This window comes from Panthera leo, chromosome C2 (genome assembly GCF_018350215.1).
Source record: "Panthera leo isolate Ple1 chromosome C2, P.leo_Ple1_pat1.1, whole genome shotgun sequence".
NCBI lineage: Eukaryota > Metazoa > Chordata > Mammalia > Carnivora > Felidae > Panthera > Panthera leo.
The window spans coordinates 56,654,563-56,669,431 of NC_056687.1; positions in this window are offsets into that span (position 1 = coordinate 56,654,563).

Consider the following 14,869-nt stretch of genomic DNA (forward strand, 5'->3'; position numbering starts at 1 on the left):
ATACTTCCAAATGCATTTTATAGGGCCAGCATTATCCTGAATGCCAAAGTCAGACAGGGACATTACAAAAAAGAGAGCAAGAGAGGAAGGAAGGAAGGAAGGAAGGAAGGAAGGAAGGAAGGAAGGAAAGAAGGAAGGAAGGAAGGAAAGGCCAGTATCTCTGGTGAACACAAATGCAAGAATTCTCAGCAAGATATTAGCAAAACCAAATTCAGCAGTACATGAAAATTATCATATACCATGATTAAGTATGATTTATTCCAGGAATGCAAGTATGGTTCAACATCTGTAAATCAATCAATGTGATACCCCATGTTAAGAAAATGAAGAGTAGGGGTGCCTGGGTGGCTCAGTTGGTTGGGCAGCCGACTACAGCTCAGGTCATTATCTTGCAGTCTGTGAGTTTGAGCCCCACATCAGGCTCTGTGCTGACAGCTCAGAGCCTGGAGCCTGTTTCTGATTCTGTGTCTCCCTCTCTTTCTGTCCCTTCCCTGCTTGCTCTCTGTCTCTCTCTCTCTCTCAAAAATAATAAACATTAAAAAAAATTAAAAAAAGAGAAAAGGAAGAGTAGGGCACCTACGTGGCTCAGTCAGTTGAGTGTCTGACTCCTCATTTCGGCTCAGGACATGATCTCAGGGTGGTGGGATTGAGCCCTGTGTCGGGCTCTGCACTAAGCGTGAAAACTGCTTAAGATTCTCTCTCTCTCCCTTTGCCCTTCTCCCTCTGCTCATGCTCTCTCTCAAGAAAGAAAGAAAGCATATGATCATGTGAATAGATAAAGAAAAATTATTTCACAAAATTCAACATCCTTCACAATAAATACTCTCAACATAGTGGTTATAGAAGGAATATACCTCAACATAAGACAAGCCTACAGTTAACATAATACTCAAGAGCTTTCTGGGATCAAGAACATGATAGGAATACCCACTCTTGCCACTTTCATTCAAGTTAGTACTAGAAGTTCTAGCCAGAGCAATTAGGCAAGAAAAATAAAGGCATACAAATTGAAAGGAAGAAGTAAAATGGTCTCAATTTGCAAATGACATAATGTTTTATATAGAAAACCCTAAAGACTCCACCAAAAGACTGTTAGAACTAATAAATGATTTCAGTGAATTTGTAGGATACAAAATCAATAGACAAAAATTAGTTGTGTTTCTATACACCAACATCAAACTATCAGAGTGAGAAATTTAAACATATCCTATTTACAATAGCATTGAAAAGAATAAAATACTTAGAAATAAATTTAGCCAAGGGGATAAAAGATCGGAATGCTGAAAAATATAAGACATTGGTGAAAGAAAAAATAGGAGTCCTATGTTTCAGGAAAAAACAGCATCTGAAGCAGGCTGCAGGCTCTGAGCTGTCAGCACAGAGCCTGACACAGGGCTCGAACTCATGAGCTGTGAGATCATGACCTGAGCTGAAGTCAGTTGCTCAACCGACTGAGCCACCCAGGTACCTTGGGTGAAAGAAAATTTTAAGAAGACACAAATAAATGGAAAGATATCCTGCATTCAAGAATTGGAAAATTTAATATTGTTAAAATGTCCATATTACTCAAAATGATCTAAGATTCAATGCAATCTTTGTCAAAAGTCCAATGGCATTTTTCATAGAAATAGAAATAACAATTCTTTAAAAAAATTTTTTTAATGTATTTATTTTTGAGAGAGACAGAGACAGAATGTGAGTTGGTTAGGGGTAGAGAGAGAGGGAGACAAAGAATCCAATGGAGGCTCCAGGCTCTGAGCTGTCAGCACAGAGCCTAACGTGGGGCTTGAACTCACAAGTTGCAAGATCATGACCTGAGCCAAAGTCGGAGGCTCAACCAACTGAGCCACCCAGGCGCCCCAGAAATAACAGTTCTAAAACTTAAAAGGAACCACAGAAAACTCCTGATAACCAAAGCAATCTTGGGAAAGAAGAACTAAGCTGGAGGTATCCTACTTCCTGATTTCAAGCTGTATTACAAAGCAATAGTAATCAGAACAGTATGGTATTGGCATAAAAACAGACACATAGATCAGTAGACCACACTAGAGAGGCAAGAAATAAACCCATGCGTATATAGTCAATTAGTGAATAACAAAGAAGTCAAGAATATACAGTGCGGAAAAGATGGTCTCTTCAATAAATGTGGTTGGGAAAACTGGTTAACCAAATTCAAAGGAATGGAACTGGACTCCTATTTTATGCCATATATAAAAATCAACTCAAAAAATATTAAAGACTTGAAGATAAGACCTGAAACCACAACACTCCTAGAAGAAAATACAGGGGATCGGCTCCTTGACATTGGTCTTAGCGATGATTCATTTTTGGAGATGACACCAAAAGTAAAGGTAGCAAAAACAAAAATAACCAAAGAGAACTACATCAAACTGAAAAGCTTCTGCACAGCAAAGAAAATCATCAACAAAATAAAAGGGAAACCTATGGTATGACAGAATTGCAAACCACATATTTGATAAGGGGGTAATATCCAAAATATATGAGGAATGCATATAACTCAATAGCAAAAAAAACAAAACAGCAACAAAAACAACAAAAAACCCCCACATAACCTCATTACAAAACGGACAAAGGACCTGAGCAGACATTTTTCCAAGGAAGACGTGCAAATTGTCAACATTTACATGAAAAAGTGTTCAACAACTTTTCATCAGGAAAATGACAATCAAAAGCACAATGAAATGTCACATCTGTTAGGATGACTATTATCAACAAGAGAAGAAATAACAAATGTTGGTGAGGATTTGGAGAAAAAGGAACCTGTGTACTACTGATGGTAATGTAAACTGCTACAACCACTATGGAAAATTGTATGGAGTTTCTTCAAGAAATTATAAATGAAGCTACCATATGATCCAGTACTCCCACTTTGGCATATATATTCAAAGGAAGCAAAATCATAATCCTGAAGATATAACTGTACTTTCATGTTCATAGCAGTGTTATTCACACTAGTCAAGGGATGGATTCAACCCAAGCATTAATTGGTGAATGGGTAAGGAAAATTATACATATATATATATATATATATATACACACACACACACACACACACACATATATGTATATACATATATGTGTGTGTGTGTATATATATACATATTATATATATTATAATACATAATATATATATGGGAAGGGGATGAAAAAGAGAGGCAATAGAGATACAACGCACACACCTACACACACACACTCAGTGGAGTATTATTCTGCCTTTAATAAAGATTGCAATTCTGCCATTTATGACAACATGGATGAACCTGGAGGGCATTACACTAAGTGAAATAAGCCAGAAACAGAATGACAACTACTGCATGGTGTCATTTGTATGTGGAATCTAAAAAACAAAACAAAACAAAACAAAACAAAACCAGAAACAGAGGTTAGTTAAGTGTTTGCCAGCAGCTGGAGTATGGGGAAATGTGGAGAGGTTGATGAAAAGATACAAACTTTCAATTATTAAATGAATAAGGTATGAGGATTGAATTTAGAACATGATGTCTATAGTTGATAATGCATCATACAACTGGAATTTGATATGAGAGTAGAATTTAAATGTTCTCACCAAAAAAAAAAAAAAATAGGGTGACTGATGTGTTAATTAACTTGATGAAGAAATCCTCTCAATGTATGCACATATCAAATCATTACATCGCATACTTTTTTTTTTTTTTTTACAATTTGTCTATTGAACCGTAATTAACCTGGAACAAAATAAACAATTTGGTGACTGTAAAGTTAGAGAGAGGGTAATGGTTGAGTAGAAGGGGGCCACATGAGAGAGATTTTGGGGTGATGGAACTGTTCTATATGAAACTGGATTAGTGGACCTATGAATGAATTTGTCAAAACTTTTCATTGTGAATTTAACTCTATGCATATATATGTCTTGGGATATTCTTGAATGAAATGCAGATTGTCACATGTAAATCTAACCTCAGTGGAGGACATAGGAAGAAAAGTAGCTGACAGGTTTTCAAAAACAGGAGATCATGAAGCTAAAAACAAAAAGAATTTTATACAAATACTGTATGATAATTGGCTTTTTTTTCTCATAGGGATTACATATTAGCAATTTGCTAATTAATTTTCATGTATACTGCTATGAATAAACAATAAATTGAACAATATTGAACAATAAACTATAGAAAATGGAACTCAGGTTTCTCACTCTCAGAGTGAACTTTTATATAAGTGTGTCTAAAACTCATGGTCAGGATTAGTTACTAAGGAATAAATAAGTTAGTAAACTAATAATTTTTATATTGTCTTGACAATGATTAATGTTGTGGAGAAAAGATCAGGAGGTAAAAATACAGTATTTGCCATTATACACTAAAATATGAAATTATTGCATTTTTTTAAAATCAGAGTTAAAATTTGGGGAGATACAGAAGTTTTTAAAATAGAAAGGGAAGGGAAAGGAGTCTTCAATGTATTAGCTGATTATTTTTTATTTCACATTTCACTTAGTGCTACAATGATATTAAATTATTCTGTGCTTATCCACAGTGACTGAAATACTCTGAAGAAACAGAAGCCATTTGGTTTTTGAGTAAGATTAGTCTACACTATACCTGTAGGGCTCACATCAGAAGTAAATCAGAAGTAAAATGACAAAATATTTTTGGACTACACCAGGAATTCCAGATACTTTGTAGGTCTAAGAGAAATGGACATATAGGAAATTGTGCTGATTTAAACAAATGGAGGAAGGCTGCTCCTGCTGGCCAGGTCATACTTAAGTGGATTGTTAATTAAGTGGCCACCTGCACCACTCAGTGAGTCATCACAGAGGATAGATACACTTGTGGATGGAAACATCTTAATTTTATAAGTACCCATTGAAATTTTCTAAGACATTTTCAGCCTCCTGTGAACTGGCACAGTTTCTTGTGAAATTGAAGGGCAAAGCATACACAGTTAATAACAGAAGAAAAGCAAAGAACACTTAAGAACCAGTGCTCTACATTTAAGGCACCATATTTCCATTCTCCTTTTCAACTTAATTCTATTAGAATTATAGAGCTCTTGTAAATATCAAAAGGACCATTCACTGTCTTTGAGGGGAAATGTGCTTAGTTGGAGCATTACACTTAGGTACAAAAATCAAAGACTTCTTATGCTTCAGCTTTCCCGTCAAGAAAATAGAAACAAGTTAAATAATGGTTATCTTCTAGGGTCTTATTAGTAAAGTATAAAATTCTTTGACCCTTGTGGAAGAAAATATGCACATCATTGTATAAATAAAAGAGGGACAAATTAGCCATTTATGCAGCCCATGCAAAATATATTCAACTTCACTCACTAGAATTACATAAAATGCCCTGGGGAAGTTATCACAGAAGCTACAGAGGAGATGCACTATGGCTTAGAAAAGGGGCTATGCCCCTAGATATTTGAAAGGATAAAATTTAATTCTAAAGTACTGGAGAGGTCAGGAAATGGAGTTAATAGATATTACTTTAGCAGGCTATTTTTATTTGTACTTTTAAATCCTGTTGAACAACAGAAAATTCCCACCACACACTTTGTTGTGTCTTCCTGATGCTCCGACTATGGATATAAATGTTACTGAAAATTATTTCTTTAATCCACTATCCCAGAGGTGGAAGCAGGAAAGAGACAAGGCTGTACAAAGTTGGCACAGCTCTCACAGTAAGTAGTGTTGTTCTGTGCTGCATGCCAAAAGCTGGAATTGTTGCTGCTCTTATGAAAGGGAAAAACAAGTGGCTGTGCTTTCTTTGAAAATGAATACACCATTGGCCCCAGGGTAGATGTGGGATCACAGCCATCAATGCACAGTGTTACACAGAGAAAGCATATTGAGTGAGCCCACCTTTGTGATGGGCAGTAAGAAGCCATGTGGGAAAAGGCTTTTGAGCACTGGGGTGCAGCTGAATCTGAAACCAAGAACTCAAAGTGTGAGAGAATGATTTGTAACTATCTGGGGGAAGTGGCTGCTGCTTACTGAGGAGCAGAGCCTGGTTGTATTGGGGTGAGTCATCTTCCCAGCAAAAGAATTGGTGTAATATAAGGACTAAATTTTTTTAAAGGACTTGCCATCCTCGTTTAGAATTTTATAAGCAAGCGTGAAAAGAGGTCAGTGGTTATGCGAAGGCCTGCCAGGAACTGCAGATCTAAAAGAGCTAACAGTGAAACAGGATGGAGTCCTATAACTTATCTTCGTAAAATTTTCTTTCCTTGTCTGTCCAGTATGGATGCATTACAAACAAACAAACAAACAAACAAAAAAAAAACCCCACAACTATGTAGGGTCTTTGCTTGATTGTGTGAAAAAACTGTCAGTTGGTGTCCTGGATATTAGAAATGTGAAGTCTGTTCCTTGAACAAATGCAGAGCCTAACACTGGCTGGCCCATTATAGCAGAGAAATAAGTAAAATTCAAATCTAAATTTAGAGCCTCTAAAGCATAGATTGAATGGAATGTCAGTCTTATTGATCTTTATCAACCTCGTTTTCTCTATATACATTTTATATCTCTCATTTCTTCTATTTTTCCACATCCCATTTTATTTTGCTTCTTTTATCTGACCCAAATTGGACCTCTGTGCTATTTGCTATATTGGTTAGGATTGCACTGAATTGCATAAAATGACAGTGGCTTCACCAAATAAGAGTTTACCTTTGAAGTCTTTGAATATGGTGAGTCTATAAAGTGGTGCTATGCCCATGGTATCAAAGATGTCCTAGCCAGCTGCATTTTTCCTTCCAAACTATCCTTATCATAGAGCTTTCATACTCCTGGTTCCCAAATGCTGCTGTACCTATAGGCACCCTGTCCACCTTCCAGGAAAGAAAAAGGGCAAGGGAGTTAGAAAAAAGTCCAAAGGAACATGTCAGCTGAATTTTTGTACTTTTAAAATACTGGCATCTCTGTACAACAGATTGGCCCAAATTGATTTACATGGCAACCCTATTTGAAGGGGCTCAGACAAAATTGGGATTCTCCTTAGCCAAAGATGAATTATTGGAGTAGACAATTAATATGCACTGCAGTGGCCCTCTTGAGTCAACTCTTTTCTGCCTCTGGTTTTAACTATAACTGTGTGGTTAGACTGCAGTCTCTTCTGTTAATTTATTATACAGTCCCTTTCTCAAAAAGCATTTAAATTATCTGATATTAACTCATTATAACAGTGGTTTTCAAAGTTTAGTGTGTATGTGAGTATGTACACTTGGGAAAACCCAGATGACTGGCCCTCCTGCTGACCACCAGCCTCACTTCCTTCCATACAAATGACCCCTGTTAGTAATTTGATATGTATTTTCTACATCTTTTAAATGCAGTTATATTGTAATTGCATATATATGACTACTTAAAAATATTACATAGCATTTAAAATATTTTATACTATCTGCATTCTTTGTCGCTTACCAATGCCTTAGTTTTTTTTTTCCTACGGTTTGATTTTTTTAAAAATTAGAAATGTAGTCTTTGTAAAATAACTTAGCAACATTCAACCACCTTTTGAGTGTGCACAGCATTACTCCTAGACACGCAAGTGATATAAATTGTAATATAAAATATACAAAAAACATTGACAATTCTTATAGAAAAATATCTAATGTTTTACTCTCTTTAGAATAAGTCTTTTCTCTCTTACACTGAAAAATGTGGCAGTTTATCAGTTTTTCCAAAATTCATGACTAGTTATTAACTTGAGACTGTACCTTTAATAAAGGCTTTACAATAACTTGATTGTATTTTTATGATTATAAAAGTGATACATGGTTACCATAGCATATTAGAAACATAAATATATAAAAATTCAATGAGAATGACAGCTAATCAAACACTGAAAAGAGTTGGTATTGATATTTTTTCTTTCCAGTATTTAACTTTATAACATTGGCATACATGAAAATATGTATAAATATGTGTTTTGAATCCTGCTATTTAAACATTTCAATTTACTTTTTTAACTTATTTTTTCTTGTGTCATTTAATAATTTGAGAATGACTTTTCATATTTCTATAATATTCTTTAATAATGGCCTTTAGTTTTCCTCCTTTCTTCTTGGACATTTACTTTGCTTTAAAATTTCCATCCTTGTTTATTGCCATAAACATTCTAATTCATTGTGATTATTTCCATAGGCTAGATTCCTAACAGTTATAATGCTGATCAAAAGGACATGAATATATTTATCTTCTGATACATATTACCAAATTGTTGTCTAGTGACTAGGAGTTTCAATAATAATGCAGTTTTTTTCAGCATGAAATGTCATTTGATATTCTCCAGATTCATCATATACCATGACCAGGTAGATTTATCCCTGGGATACAAGGATAGTTCAGCATATGTAAATGTATGAATGTGATATAGTGCATTAACCAAATGAAGGATAAAAATTATATGATCATCTCAATAGATGCAGAAAAAGCATTTGACAAAATCCCACACCCTTTTATGATAAAAACTCTTGGCAAATGAGGTATAGAAGAAAATTAACTCAATACAATAAAAGCCGTATGTGAAAACCCACAGCTAACCTATTTAATGGTAGAAAACCAAAATCCTGGAACAAGACAAGGATGCTCACTCTTGCCACTTGTATTCAACATAGTCTTGGAAGTCCTAGCTAGAGCAATTAGGCAACAAGAAGAAATAAAAGATATCCAACTCAGAAAGTAAGAAATAATTTTATTGTGAACTCTTATTTTGTTTTTCTTCTTAGGAAGTCTTTCAACATTCCAAAATACATATTCTCCTATATTTTATACTTATGCAGTTTGTTTTTCTTTTTATAGATAATTGATTAACCTTCCAGGAGCTAATACTGAGGTAAGGCTAACTTGAATAGAATATACCATGTTGGGATCTAAGTTGAGTTTAAAAAAATTTTTTTTTCAATGTTTATTTATTTTTGAGACAGAGAGAGACAGAGCATGAACAGGGGAGGGGCAGAGAGAGAGGGAGACACAGAATCTGAAACAGGCTGCAGGCTCTGAGCGGTCAGCAGAGAGCCCGACACGGGGCTGGAACTCACGGGCCGTGAGATCGTGACCTGAGCCGAAGTCGGGCGCTTAACCGACCAAGCCACCCAGGCGCCCCCTAAGTTGAGTTTTTAAAAACTTGTTAACCAGTTAACTCAGTATCATTTATTAAGTAATTATTGCATTTACTACTGGTTTGTAAAGACACATTTTTATATAGTATGCATACTTAACAGTAAAAATTCTGCAGATTTTTATCTGAATCATTTTTATCCCTCTATTTTTATTATAATACATTGTTTTAATACTCAAGGCTTTGTAAAGCATTGCTTGCTTTCATGCATCTTTATTCTTCCAGAAAAAGTGTAGAAGCATTTTACCAAACCCTAAAGAAAATGCTGCTATTTGTATTTTAATTGGTATGTTTTCAAATTTAATGCTTCTATATCTTTAATTAAAATTTGAAATTTCTTACTTATAGATGCCACATAACTATTTATATCTTTCACGGTTAGTTTCATTGTATCTAATTTCCAACATGCAATGTTCTTTGGTAAAGGTGAAATTTTGGGAGGGGTCTCTATTCTGTTTTCTCAGTGGTCATTGACTTTGCCTTCCTTGATCACATCTGATGTAGGCATTAGAAAATATGCCTCATAGATGGTAGAGTACCAAGGGTTATTTAAGTTTCAAATCAAATAGGATCTCTGTTAGTCCAGGTGGATGGGATTTTGGCAGTACAAAACTTTTAAGTATTTAGCTTTTTATCTATTTGATTGCACTTAGTTCCATGTGTCAGAAGCCACATCCAAAGTTGTTACATTGCATTGATTATTATCTGCCAAGCTGCTGCCTCTCTCTCTGTCTCTGTCTCTGTCTATCTGTCTCTCTCCCAACCCTTGATTAGAGATCTGGGCCTATCAGGCTTCAGGGAAGAATCATACAACTGGTCACCTTTTCTGAGCTGATTTGTACAATAAAAATTTTTTTTTTCTGCAAAACCCATTTATCATTGAACCGTCTGTGGTATCTTAAAACCATCCAGAATTTTTGATAATGGGTGTTACAGCAGGGTCCTCTGTTTGACCTTTGCTCAAAGGTCAAATTGGTTTAATTGGCTTTATCCATGGGGTGTTCATCTCAATTTTTATGGGATTGAGAAGTAGTTGCTTCTTTCAAACCTGACTCTTTTTTGTTTGTTTCTTTCATTTCTGCTTGCAAATCCAATAATTGTTTTCTGAAATTAACTTTTTCCTGTAACAACTGACATACACTGACAACAACATGCCGACACTTTCTATTAATTATCTGTTTTACGGGCTTTTTCCTTAGGGTTTCAAGTTTGTTAGGTATATTCTCTATCTTCCAAATTATTGTTGGCAAACTTTACCAAATGGTTTGCCACTGCGTATCATGTATTGATATATTGCAGTCTTTCATCTTCTAATACACAATTTCCTTATGTTTCCCAGTCCTTAAACCAGTGGGAGAAACTGAGGCACTAGGAGGTTGAGTAGATGTTCAGTAAAGCACATCTAGGAAGTGATGAAGCTGTCATTTGATACCAGATGGCTTAATTGCAGAGCCCAGTGTTAGCCACTGTGCTAAGTTTCTGTATTAAAGTTATACTGTAAAAGAAAAAAAGAAGAAAATACAATTTATTCTGTTTCATTAATTTATTTCACTTCTGTTATCCATGATCTTATATAACATCAGATATTGGTAAAAAAGAAAACCCATATGATCATAAAGTAAAAGTATATGTTCTCCTCTTCATTCATTATCAAGTAATATGTATATTTTGTACCACACACATATTAAAACATAAAGACACACACACACACAGGACTCCAATTTTTTTTATAAATATAAACTTTATTTTTTTAAGAATAGGTCTAGACTTACAGAAAAGTTACAAAGTACAGAGAATTTCTACACACCCTGAATCTAGTTTTCCCTATTATCAATATCTTTCATTAGTATAAATCATTTATTCCAATTAATGAACCAATATTAATACATTACTAAAGTCCATACTTTACCTGGATTTCCTTAGTTTTTACCAAATATTCTTTTTTCAGTTTCAGGATCTCTTTCAGGATACCATGTTATATTTACTTGACATGTCATCTTCAGCTCCTCTTAGCTGTGAAAGTTTTCTCAGACTTTACTTGTTTTTAATGATCTTCACAGTTTTGAGGAGTATTGGTCAGGTATTTGTAGGATGGCCCCCTGTTGGGATTTGTTTGATATTTTTCTCATGATTAGACTGGAGTTATAGATTTTGGGGAGAAAGTCTACAGAGTTAGAGTGTCATTTTCATCACATTACATCACATCCTATTGTGGCTATATACTATTGACATGAGTTATTGATGTTGACCTTGATCACCTGACTGAGGTAGTGTTTCTCCACTGTAAAGTTGCTTCTCTTTCTTCCCTTTCCAGTAGAGGGACAATTTTCAAATATCTGGCCAATACTTCTCAAAACTGTCAAAGTCATTAAAAACAAAGTCTAGGAGACTATCACAGCCCAGAGGAGCTGAAACAGACATGGCAACTAGATGTAACATGGATGGATGTCAGTATTGATAAGCACAGCCCACACGTAAGGAGTGGGAAGGTGGAGAGTTATGTTCCAAATCTTTGGGGGCAAAGTATCTATACAAATTATCCAGTGCTTATAAATGTCCATAACGGGTGATTTTTTTTATACTGCTAATAGTTTTCAAACTATGTAAAGTGACAGGTACTTGTTTTTGGAAAATGAATTTAGTTTCTCATCAGTGAGAGGATTTATGAGCCATCGTGACCTTTACAGAGTGAAAAGCACACAGCATGAGTCTCACAGAGAGGAAATAAAATGATAAATGAAGATGTATATATCATTGAGATTTATAGGTTGTATAGAGGCATATCTTTATGTTTACTTAGCAACATTTGAAGATAAATTATTTCTATACATTTGAATAATAAGACTAAATGATGGCAAGATGCCAGTTAATGAAATCTCAAAATTAGAATGCTAAAGATCACTTAAAAATCCATCCTTCTTTTGCCTAAGTTTTGTTTTGTTTACAAGCTAACAAGAAATTGACAACTTTTATTTGTGTGTGGTACCCATGCCATCAAAACAGTAGCATTAAAGGCAAAATTTTGAATTTTTTACTAAAATATATATAAAGAAAAACACATATTATAAGTATACAGCTTATTAGGTTTTTACAAAGTGAATATACCCATGTTACCAAGATGTAGATCAAGAAATACTACATTACCATCCCCATAGATGCCCCAATACTCCTCTTCAATCACTACCTTCAAAAGTAATAATTAATCTGATATATAACCCTGTAGATTATTTTTTTCTTCTTTTGTACTTCATATAAATTAATCACTGTGTGTATATATATACGTATATATATATATACATATATACTGTGTATATATACATATATATATATATATACATATATACTGTGTATATATATATATATATATATACATATATACTGTGTGTATATATGTATATATATATATATATACATATATACTGTGTGTATATATGTATATATATATATATATACATATATACTGTGTGTATATATGTGTATATATATATATATATACATATATACTGTGTGTATATATATATATATACATATATACTGTGTATATATATATATATATACATATATACTGTGTGTATATATATATATACACACACACATATATGTATATATATATATACTGTGTGTATATATATATATATACACACACACACATATAATTTGTATGCCTGACCTCTTTTACTCAATATTCATGAGATTCAACCATTTTGTTGTATTGTGTGCATTTATAGTTCCTTTATTATAACTGCTACATAATATTCTGTTTAGGAATCTATACCATAATTAATTTATTCACTCTATTGTTGGATATTTGGTTAGATTTTACTATTAGGAGATTATGAATAGTGCTGCTATTAGCATTCTTACATGTATCTTCTGGTGAACAGATGTATGTGTTTCTGTTACATATTCATGAAGGAATTGAATTGTTGGATCATAGGGTAAACCAATGTTCACCTTTAGAAGATATTGTCAAACAATTTTTCAAAATGGATATACCAGTTTGCACTACCATTATCAGTGTATGAGAGTGAGTTCTAGCTGCTCCACATTTCCACAACCAATTTATTTTTTTGGTCATTTTCAATTTTGCTTCTTATTCATATATAGGGGCATATTATGGTTTTAATGTGTATTTCATCATTGAATAATATAATTGAACAATATTTTTTTTTATTGGACACTTTGATATCTTCTTTTGTGAAAAATCTGTTTATGTCTTTTTTCATATGTCTATGTCAACTTTCTTAAAAGTTGCCTTTTATTGACTTACAGAAATCTTTATATATTTTGGATGAAGGACTTTTGTTGGGTAAATTTATTGCACATGTATTTCTCTAATATGTAAGGTCCAGTTACAGTTTGCAACAGTGACTTCTAATAAAGAGAAGTTTTAAATCTTGATATAGATGTACACACACACACACACACATATTTACATTATTGATTTCTTATTCCCTCATAAGAAATCTTTGCCTCTGCCTATGAGATAAAGATGTTTTTCTATATTTTCTTCTAAAATCCTTATAGTTTAATTGTATATTTATGTCTGCAATCTATGTGGAATCAATTTTTGAATTGGGTATGAAGTAGAGGGCAAGATTTTTTTTTCCTTACGGATATCAAAATCAACATCAGTTTTTATTTTTTATTTTATTTATTTATTTTTTTGAATGTTTAGTCTTTAGAGAGAAAGAGAGAGTCAGAGCATGAGTGGGGGAGAGGCAGAGAGAGAGAGAGACACACACACACAGAATCTGAAACAGGCTTCAGGCTCTGAGCTGTCAGCACAGAACCTGATGCAGGGCTAAAACCAACACGTGACCTGAGCAGAAGTCCAACGCTTAACTGATTGAGCCACCCAGGTACCCTTCAACGTCATCTTTTTAAAAACTGACTATTGTTGCAAAATTGTATTGAAGTGGTCTTACATATGTTGATATACACCATTGATTTATTTGTCTACAGTTATGCCAATTCCACAGCATAATAAATAATATAGCTTTATTCTAACTAAAGCTGTATGGTACTGATATTTGGTAGTTTAAGTTCTCTAGCATTGTGGATCTTCAAGATTGCCTTGGCCCTGCTTAGAGTTTTGCTTTTTTGAGTGAAATTAGCTTATCAGTTTTCAAACACATACCCTCATATAGGTAAGTGCTACATACAACTATAAATAAATATTATAATAAAGTTACATTTTATTATGTAAACATAAATATAAAACGTGTATGTGTGTGTTGCTTTAGAAGTTTTACTTGCGTCTTATTCGCTTTATTTTTTATATTATTTTTGCCTCAAAATTTTTTTTAACGTTTATTTATTTTTGACAGAGAGAACACAAGCAGGAGAGAGGCAGAGAGAGAGGGAGACACAGAATCCAAAGCAGGCTCCAGGCTCTGAGCTGTCAGCACAGAGCCCGATGTGGGGTTTGAACTCACATACCATGAGATCATGACCTGAGCCGAAGTCAGACACTTAACTGACTGAACCACCCAGGTGCCCCTTATTATATTATTTCTAATAAATCGGTTAGATTTATTATACACTCTTTATTAGATTTATTAGTGGGCATTTGATGTTTTCTGATGCAGTCATAAATAGTAGCTTTTATAACTTATATTCTCTATGTACTGATATTATTAGAAATAAATTAATACATTAATTTGAACCCTATAAAATATTCAATGTTATTTTTGACCTATGAAAGTATCAATTTTATATTATTAAATATAATATATTTACTTTGAATC